The sequence below is a fragment of the Schistocerca serialis genome, chromosome 5 (assembly GCF_023864345.2).
Source record: "Schistocerca serialis cubense isolate TAMUIC-IGC-003099 chromosome 5, iqSchSeri2.2, whole genome shotgun sequence".
Lineage (NCBI taxonomy): Eukaryota > Metazoa > Arthropoda > Insecta > Orthoptera > Acrididae > Schistocerca > Schistocerca serialis.
The window spans coordinates 178,014,628-178,024,950 of NC_064642.1; positions in this window are offsets into that span (position 1 = coordinate 178,014,628).

The window sequence follows — 10,323 nt, forward strand, 5'->3', positions numbered from 1 at the left end:
CCACGGGCAGAAGGCAAATATTCCACTTCGTCTGCACGTATCCCTTCCTTTAATAGAATAGCTGTGCCAACGCCCCTCTCGTCACACGGGGAACAGTAAATGTCGTAACCGTAAAAATCCGAGGGGGGAAGTACCCGAACTTCTTGTAATAGTGCTATGTCTAAATCCGCAGCCTTTATCATGTCACTGAGCATCTTGATTTTTACCGGCGTCCCAATGCTATTGATGTTAACAGACCCTATCCGATAAGCTTGTTGCATGGCTGTCAACGTAGATAGGGCACCGTACGGTCGCTAATTCTTCCGTACATAGGCTGCTGTCGTACTAACGTCCTCCGCCGTACCCTCATATGGTCTGCCGTTATTCCGTGCACCCTTCCGGTCTTACACCGGGAGAGTGCGTGGGAGCAGTTCCTGTAGCATCATCAGTTCCCCACGGGGGTGGGTCTTCTGACCAGTCCCCTAGTGTCCCATCGTTGTCGTGCGGTGCAGGCGCCGTAGCCTCCTCAGTAGCCTGTTGCCGTCGATCGAGCGCCTTCGCTGTGTCTGGAGCATCGTCAGCGGTAGGTCGTGCCGCCGTCCCGCTGGCCACCGTTGCATCCACGCTAGGCAGTTCTTCTGTATCCATGGTCGTCTGTTCTGTACCCGTAAACTTCTCAGAATCGTCTGCTAGATCAGAGTGGTCGTTCTCCACCGTGAGGCGACGCTTCTTCCGGCGTTTTGGTGATCGCTGTTTACGTTGCCGGGCCTCGGAATCAGAGGTCAGCATGGTCTCCAGTTGCTCGTGGGGGACGTCGGAATCATGCGCCGTCGTATGATCGACGTCTCCAAGTGCGTTATCTGAAGGGGCCGCAAGCGGAACCGAAGAGAGGGCGTCCTGTGACTGCTGCAGGCGGTCCACCGCAACGTCGTCTGTCTGTGGCTCGCCACGATCCGTCGCGGTCTGTGTGTTCTGGTACGCGTCTGTCTCGCGGCCCACGTCATCGCGTAATGCGGCGACGTAAGTCATGGGAAGCACAGTCGGATGCGGCGTGAGGGGTGGATCATCCCGTGGCAGCTGTAATAACCTTCGTTGAGCACACTCAGAACGTATGTGTCCCTCCTTCCCACACCCAGAGCACGTCCTTGGTTGTCCGTCGTAAATGACAATCGCCCGACAACCGGCGATGTACAAGTATGACGGGACGTGTTTTCGGAGTTCGATCCGTATTTGTCTGACGCCATTGAGGACAGGATACGTCTTGAAACTCGCCCATTTCTCAGCCACGTGGGATAGGATCGTTCCGTAAGGACGCAGGGCGTCTGTCACCAATTCTTCTGGCACTTCGAATGGAAGCTCAAATACGCGGATCGTTCGGAGGCCCATGCCGGCGTGTTCAACAGTTACCGCTCCAACATTCCCGTCCGAATGACAGAAACGAAGTCCTTGTCGGTGTCGAAGTAGTAGTTCGTCACATGCCGCTTCATTTATGAGCTTGACATAGACCACGCTGCTGACTATAGATAAGTGTATTCCAACTAGAACGTCAGGTTCGATTTTCACCTCTTCCCGTAAATAACGTTCGATCTCGTAAGCCTTCGGTCGAGCATATTCGTTAGCAAAACTAAATTTCAGTGTCGATTTGCGGAACGACAAAGCCATGATTCGTCCTATGTATACCGCCACACACCGCTACACACGTAACGTAAACACCTGTCGTGCAGACGTGCGGCAGGGACGTAAACACCGTCCGAACCGCTGCGCCGCCGAAGGCTGACTGAGCCACCGAGGACACAGATGAATAGCGCGACTGCAGAGACTTATCCCTTGCACCCTTCCCGTGAGACACATTCACAACTGTCCACAATTCTACGTATGTAACGTACCTTATCTAAATAGAATTGTGGAGAGTTCGGAATGTGAGTCTCACGGGAAGCGTGCAAGGGATGAGTCCCTGCAGTCGCGCTATTCATCTGTGTCCTCGGTGGCTCAGATGGATAGAGCGTCTGCCATGTAAGCAGGAGATCCTGGGTTCGGGTCCCGGTCGGGGCACACATTTTCAGCTGTCCACAACGAGGTATATCAACAACACCTGTCGGCAGCTGAGGGTTTCAGTTAGTCATAATTTAATTACGTAGTAATTACATAATAAAGGAGTAACCAATAACGACGGCCGGTGTGGCCGTGCGGTTCTAGGCGCTTCAGCCTGGAACCACGTGACCGCTACGGTCGCAGGTTCGAATCCTGCCTTGGGCATGGATGTGTGTGATGTCTTTAGGTTAGTTAGGTTTCAGTAGTTTTAAGTTCTAGGGGACTGATGACCTCAGAAGTTAAGTCCCATAGTGCTCAGAGCCATTTGAACCAATAACCTATAACATAATGGTAAGATCTGAATTTATTGCACTGATCTTGTCTTTTACATTATATTACATCAGATGCTGAAAATTACCTCGTGGTACTTCACTCCACTTTTGCAGGCGCCCTGACATGTTAATAAACACTTGGTGCAACTTCGACGCATCAATTCTCAAAATTTCGTTATGAATATTGACTTCAAATCTTCTAACATTATCGGATTATATACATACGTTTTCCCTTTAGACTGCCCTACAGATAAAAGACACAATTGGTTACGTCCAGCGAATGGGCGGCCAAAGCCCTTTGCTGATAGTCCTTTCTTCTGTGAACTTTTCAGGAATTCGTGTGATTGACTCACGTGAAGTGTGACACGTTGCCCCATCATATTGAAAGACAGCAGACGTGCATTCATGTGGGGGTCAAGTGAGCGTAAAATTCCCCAAAGATTCGCACCTATACACACAGAGTTTACTGTTGTTCAAAAATATATGAGCTACCCGATCAATCTTGCTGACACAACACACCACATTCAGAGTTTTTGATATTGAAGAAGCGCCTAGTTATTCGCATACGGATTGTTTGTTGACCACTATGCCAGATGGAAGCATGCTTCATCACTCAGCAGGGGATCCAACATTTCACTCTCAATTATTTGATATAGCCACGTACAGTAATTCGCACATTTTGCCTTATCTTCATCTTTCATTTCCTGGACATGTCATTTTTGCAGGGCTTCTACGATACATGGTGTAAAACACATTTACAAGACCTACACAAAATGTTCACTTGTTGCGACGATTTACATGTCTCTGGATCACTTATGCTCTAATATCTGCGGTGACAGGTGTACGAAAGGACACGTCTCGATTCCTTTTTGCGTTTGCAGTTGACCCTGTCCTAGCCACTTTGTCTTCAAATCCTATACTCTACTATTTTCCGATATGCAAACCTCAGGATATCAAAATAGATCCCACCTTTCCTTAAATGAGCCAGTGGACACGTGCACCTGCACAACGGCGATTCTTCCTTGAAGATGATACATCACGCAGAGCTATTTACTCCGCACATCTTAACAAAGTAGCCACGCCTTTCTTACTGCCAATACAAAACGTAATCGCAACAGCTTCGAAACAGTAGATTAGTAGTCGTGAAACTCTTTTGCTCAAGAACGAATACAGACATTGTGCTGCGGCACGCTGGACCGCTCATGTGCCGATCTCATCATTAATTGGTTACCTAAGTAAATTAGTATGTTATGAGACTCAATGGATTTGACATAGATATACGAGTCCACTGCCACTGGGGTAAGAAGCCAATTTTACTCAGATCACGGCCGAATTCATCAACTTCTGTCAAAATTAAGGGCATCCTCAAATATTACTGTATCTGTAAGTAATATTTTGTGTCATCAGTCTCCTGACTGGTTTCATGCGGCACGCCACGAATTCTTCTCCTGTGCTGCTGTGCCAACCTCTTCATCTCAGAGTAGCACTTGCAACCTAAGTCCTCAGTTATAAGACAGATATATTCCGTGATGTCTTAACAGAGCCGGCCGGTGAGGCCAAGCGGTTCTAGGCGCTTCAGATTGGAACCACGCGACCGCTACGGGCGCAGGTTCGAATCCTGCCTCGGGCATGGGTGTGAATGATGTCCTTAGGTTAGTTAGGCTTACGTAGTTCCAAGTTCTAGGGGACTGATGGCCTCAGACGTAGTGCTGAGAGCCATTTGAACCAATTGTCTTAACAGATGTCGTATCGTCCTGTCGTCCTGACAGTTTTTTTCCATATACTCCTTTCCTCGCCAATTCTTCGCAGAACCTCGTTTCTTACCTCAAAAGTTCATCAAATTTTCAACACCCTTCTGCAATACCACATCTCAGATGCCTCGATCTTCTTCTTTTCTGGTTTTCCCACAATCCATGTTTCAATACGATACAGCGCTGTGCTCAGAATGTACGTTCTCACTAATTACTTCCTCAAACTAGGGCCTATATTTGATACAAGCAGATTTCTCTTGGCCAGGAATACCCTTTTTCCCATTGCTAGTCTGCTTTTCATCTCCTCCTTGCTTCGACCAACATGTATTATTTTGCTGCCTAAGTAGCAGAATTCTTCGACTTCATCTATTTCGTTATCACCAGTCCTCATGTTAAGTTTTTCGATGTTCCCATTTCTCCTGCATCTCATTACTTTCGTCTTTCTTCGATGTACTCTGACTCCATATTTTATATACATTAGACTATTCATTGCATTCAGCAGATCCTGGAGTTCTTCTTCACTTTCACGGAAGACAGTAATGTCTTGTGCGAAACTTATCATTGATATCCTTTGGTGTGGAATTCTAATTCCATTCTTGAAGCTTTCTTCTATTTCCCTCATTGCTTTTTCACGTGTGGAATGAACCGTAGGGCCAATGACAACACCTCTTCTTGCACCCTTTTTAATCCGAGGAATTCGTTCCTGGTCTTCCAGTGTCAATGTTACTTTTCGGTTCTCGTACTTATTGTATATTACCCATCTTTCTCTACAGCTTACGCCTACTCTTCCCAGAATTTCTAACATCTTGCACCATCTGACATTGTCGAACGCTTTTTCCATGTCGAGGAGTCCTATGAGCGTGTCTCGACTTTTCTTCAGTCTACGTTCCATTATCATCCGCAACATCAAAGTTGCCTCTCTGGTGCACTTACCTGTCATAAATCCAAACCGATTCTCATCCAACACATCCTCAATTTTCATTACCATTCTTGTTTGTTTCTTAGCGGGAAAACTATAATATTTAATCAGTACTTAACGTTAGTTGAACTTTTGGATTTGGTGGATAGTTGCTGGATGTATATTATTACAAAGAGTACTGAGAACCGGTAGCCACATAAATACCTTCTATAATACACTACGAGATTGTTGGATATTCAAAAGTCAAAGTTTGCATATTAAAATCGATTTCACTTGTTCGTCTTTTTCATAAGATTGTGTCCACTGTACAGCAGTTAACGGTCAAGTTTCAACCATTATTCCATAAAATTTCCATATCTATTAAGGGCTCCTTATATGCACGTCCAATCATGGATGAGATCCGAACTGAACAAGGCCTCCAGAAAGCTATTCTCTTAGCGCACAAAACACTCGGGAATGCACTGTCCTGTGACTGGCTGATATACATCGTAACCAATTCAATATTGCTATTAAATTGGGCAACCCCCGCATTTCCTTTTGACTTACAGTTGCGTAATTGCTTTCATGAAGTTTATCAAAAGTAAAAATTTAGTCTATAAAATCCACAAACATCAAAATAGCTGCCTCTTTAAACAACAAACCTATCATAAAACGTATCTCGTTTTCTCAGTCCCATAAACTAGGTAGTTACACTTACAATTTCCCCGAGTATAATTCACTCTTTCAGTACATAATTGTCATGCTAACATTTACTAAGCGAACAGACATAAAATATTCATTCATATCATCATTCACACCAATAATTAAGCAAATTGGCAATAATACAGTACTGGCAATTAAAATTGCTACACCACGAAGATGACGTGCTACAGACGCGAAACTTAACCGACAGGAAGAAGATGCTGTGATATGCAAACGATTAGCTTTTCAGAGCATTCACACAAGGTTGGCGCCCGTGGCGACATCTATAACGTGCTGACGTGAGGAAAGTTTCCAACCGATTTCACATGCACAAACAGTTGTTGACTGGCGTTGCCTGGTGAAACGTTGTTGTGATGCCTCCTGTAAAGAGGAGAAATGCGTACCATCATGTTACCGACCTTAATAAAGGTCGGATTGCACACTATCGCGATTGCTGTTTGTCGCATGGCGACATTGCTGCTCGCGTTGGTCGAGATCCAATGACTGTTAGCAGAATATGGAATCGGTGGGTTCAGGAGGGTAATACGGAACTCCGTGCTGGATCCCAACGGCCTCGTATCAATAGCAGTCGAGATGACAGGCATATTATCCGCATAGCTGTAACGAATCGTGCAGCCACGTCTCGATCTCTGAGCCAACAGATGGAGACGTTTGCAAGACAACAACCATCTGCACGAACAGTTCGACGACGTTTGCAGCAGTATGGACTATCAGCTTGGAGACCATGGCTGCGGTTACCCTTGACGCTGCATCACAGACAGGACCGCCTGCGATGGTGTACTCAACGACGAACCTGGGTGCACGAATGGCAAAACGTCATTTTTTCGGATGAATCGAGGTTCTGTTTACAGCATCATGATGGTCGCATCCGTGTTTAGCGACATCGTGGTGAACGCACATTGGAAGAGTGTATTCGTCATCACCATATTTGCGTATCACCCGGCGTGATGGTATGGGGTGCCATTGATTACACGTCTCTGTCAACTCTTGTTCGCATTGACGGCACTTTGAACAGTGGACGTTACGTTTCAGATGTTTTATGACTCGTGGCTCTACCCTTCTTTCGATCCTTGGGAAACCCTACGTTTCAGCAGGATAATGCACGACCGCATGTTGCAGGTCCTGCACGGGCCTTTCTGGATACTGAAAACGTTCGACTGCTACTCTGTCCAGCTCATTCTCCAGATCTCTCACCAATTGAAAACATCTGGTCAATGGTGGCCGAGCAGCTGGCCCGTCACAATACTCTTGATGAACTGTGGTATCGTGTTTAAGCTGCATGGGCAGCTGTACCTGTACACGCCATCCGAGCTCTGTTTGACTCAAGGCCCAGGCGTATCAAGACCGTTATTACGGCCAGAGGTGGTTGTTCTGGGTACTGATTTCTCAGGATGTATGCACCCAAATTGCGTGAAAATGTAATCACATGTCAGTTCTAGTATAATATATTTGTCCAATGAATACGAGTTTATCATCTGCATTTCTTCTTGGTGTAGCAATTTTAATGGCCGGTAGTGTAAATGAAAGTCGCAATAATCATAAAAATATTCATAGCCCGTAAAATACTGATAACTTTCGGTCACAGCTACTTGTAGGTAGCTACTAGGTCCGAGCGCATCTGTCATGCGATAACCATAACTCATTGTCTGAAGCTGTCTGCCAGTTACCGTCTCTTACTTACACAGGCGCTACACCTCAGACTGGAGCACGATGCTACTCAGTTTTATGTATAAGGCAAGACATTCATAAAACGGGAACTTAAATCGTAACCGTATTTACTGGTTAGATGCCCTACACACAGACAGCTGGAATGGCCAACTATCGTTGAATGACCAGAGGGAAACAAGTAGATTTCCAATGGAGATCGCCCCGGCTGCTGGACCGTCGAACGCGCTCGCCCCATTGGGCAGGCAGCGCACGACCGGTTGCGTTCTGGTGCTGGTGGCCAGTGGCCAGTGGCTGGTCCACCCTCGGTCCACGCCGCCACTAATGAGTGCGGAGGCGATCACCGGACACCGGACGACACTTGCTGCGGCGGGCACTTGCTGCGGCGGTAGGCCCAGCGTAACGACGGCCGGCAAAAAGCGAAAGCGGCCCACAGATTAAATTCCCAGCCGCGGCGGACGCCGGCGCCGGATGATTACACGCAATGACCGCACATAAAGGCTTTGTTCATTAGGCGAGCGGGCCGAGACGCGGCGCGGCGAGGCTCCGGGCAGCCACTCGGTAATTACAACATCTTGCGTCCGCGCTCTTTACTATCTCCAGTTTTTAAGGTTAATTAAGCAGCCGCGCGGATCGTCTGAATGGATGGCAGCGTGGACAAAGGCGACGAGAGATCTAGAGTAATTTGTTAATTCGCCCAGAATGGACCTATGGCGCCTGCGCGCGAGATAAATTTTAATTTTCGGAGAGCGGGGCTCCGGGAGGCTACGGCAATTAAAGGCTGTTTTTGCTCGGAACACTGTGCGTCTCCGAATGGCGCAGATCACTCAAACGAATTTTTATAGCGATGTAGGCTTTCCCCGGTAGCGTCATCCTAGAGGAAGTTTACAGCTAAGGATAATGAAAACGCTAATACACGAGAAAGCGTTCCAGCTTTAATGATGGGCGGTAGGTCGTAGTGGTTTTAAAAACGTTTTCACTATATTTCCACAAACACCTGACGTAAAGAGTAAGGTAAGTAATTATTGTTATTATTATCGTTAACTTGTTGTAACTCGGCGTTTTAAATTTTACAAAGTGAAGTTTATTTCCTATATTATAAATCACCATTTTACTGCGGAATCAGTGGACGGTTAGAAAATATTACTACTAACAGAGATACAGAAATGGGCGATATTTAAGAAAGGCTGACTACCCCTACACTAATATGAGTACCAGTTTTAAATTTGTTCCTGAAAATGTCATTGTATGACAAGCTCTTGCACTAACGCTCACCGTCGATGTAAGTCCACATTAAATCCCTATACATAAAATCTGCATTTCAGAGTTTAAGTTGGCTCACAAAATCCATCATCTAGCACAGTGGTTCCCAACAGGTGGTCCGCGGACCCCCAGGGGTCCGCGAGCTATGCCAGGTGTGTCCGCTAGATGCTATTAGAATAAAAAGTGTACTAAATATATTTCTTATGATAACAGATTTTTTTGTTTTGGCCGCTTCCTGCATGAGCAGAGCTTTAGCGAACGCTATATTCTGCGTCTACCGTCTTCCTAGAGTCAACTGACACTAGCACACTCTAGCACAAAACTAGAGTTAGATAGAAGCAAATAGTTTTGCTATATGCCTTAGACTGCGCGTGCTGACTCTTTGCAGCTGACAACTAACCTTACAACTAACTTTACACAGAAACTCGCATTTCAGACGACAATTAGCCATTATATTTTTAAGGAGTTTGTTATTCTAAACACCCAGATTTGAAGACCAAGATTTTGAGCAATAATCAGAAATTTAACAATAACAATGATGGCTAAATTGAAAAAGTTATAAGCTCAATATTTTTTCAGTAATGAGTATGTCAGTGTTTTTTCTAAGTGCCAAAAATAGAAAACGTATAAAACTACTCTTAATTTAGCTTTTTTAGGTACTTGATACTGTGATATGACAAGGTACCAATCATACTCGATGAGGGGGTCCTCGAGAAAATTTTCTTGGGAACCCCTGATTTAGCCTAACACGTGGCAAAAACATGTAAGCGAAGATTGGTGTTTGATATGTCGTCGACGACTAGCTCACTGAATTACTTAGGATCGCACAGAGTTCGACGATGTGGTCGCAATAAATTTATATGTCAGTGCTATTACTCGATGATGTCATTGTGTCATCGCTGCATCACTGGGTCGTAATCACATTGGTCACAGACTGTCACTCACTACAAATTTAAAATACAATCAGAAAAAATGTCTGTTCGGTTGAATAAAAAGGCTCAGCGTATAAATAAGATTACCATAACAGGATATTTATATATAATAAAAAATTAAGAAGAGGATCTTCATAATAAAAAAATTGACAATATCAAGAGACGCCACTTACGAAGATGAGAGTAAATAAGTCATAAACTGCGATATAGACGCATCAGCCTCAGATTTACTTCCATTTCAACATATTCTCTAGTACACTTAGATACCTACATACGTCGTTCCGAAACTATCAGTAGAGATAGGCGACCATTATCATTAATATAATTGACTGGATTTTAGAAAAGCTGAATATTCGCAAACAAACAGGTACTAGTTGCTCTCTGGTACCTCTTCATTCCAGATGACATTTTCCGGGCTGTTCCCATCATGATATTTTATTTCATGTCACTTTCTTCTTTCTCTTATCACAGGCTACTTTTCTGCCTGCTGCCATTTTTTCCAGATGTTCAGCAGTTAGTTTCCTGTTGTTCTTTGGTTCAAATGGTTCAAATGGCTCTGAGCACTATGGGACTTACCATCTGAGGTCATCACTAACCTAAGGACATCACACACATCCATGCCCGAGGCAGGATTCGAACCTTCGACCGTAGCAGTCTCGCGGTTCCAGACTGAAGCGCCTAGAACCGCACGGTCACCGCGGCTGGCTGGTCTTTGGTTTTGGGGCCTCCTGCAAAACCTCGAATTCAGT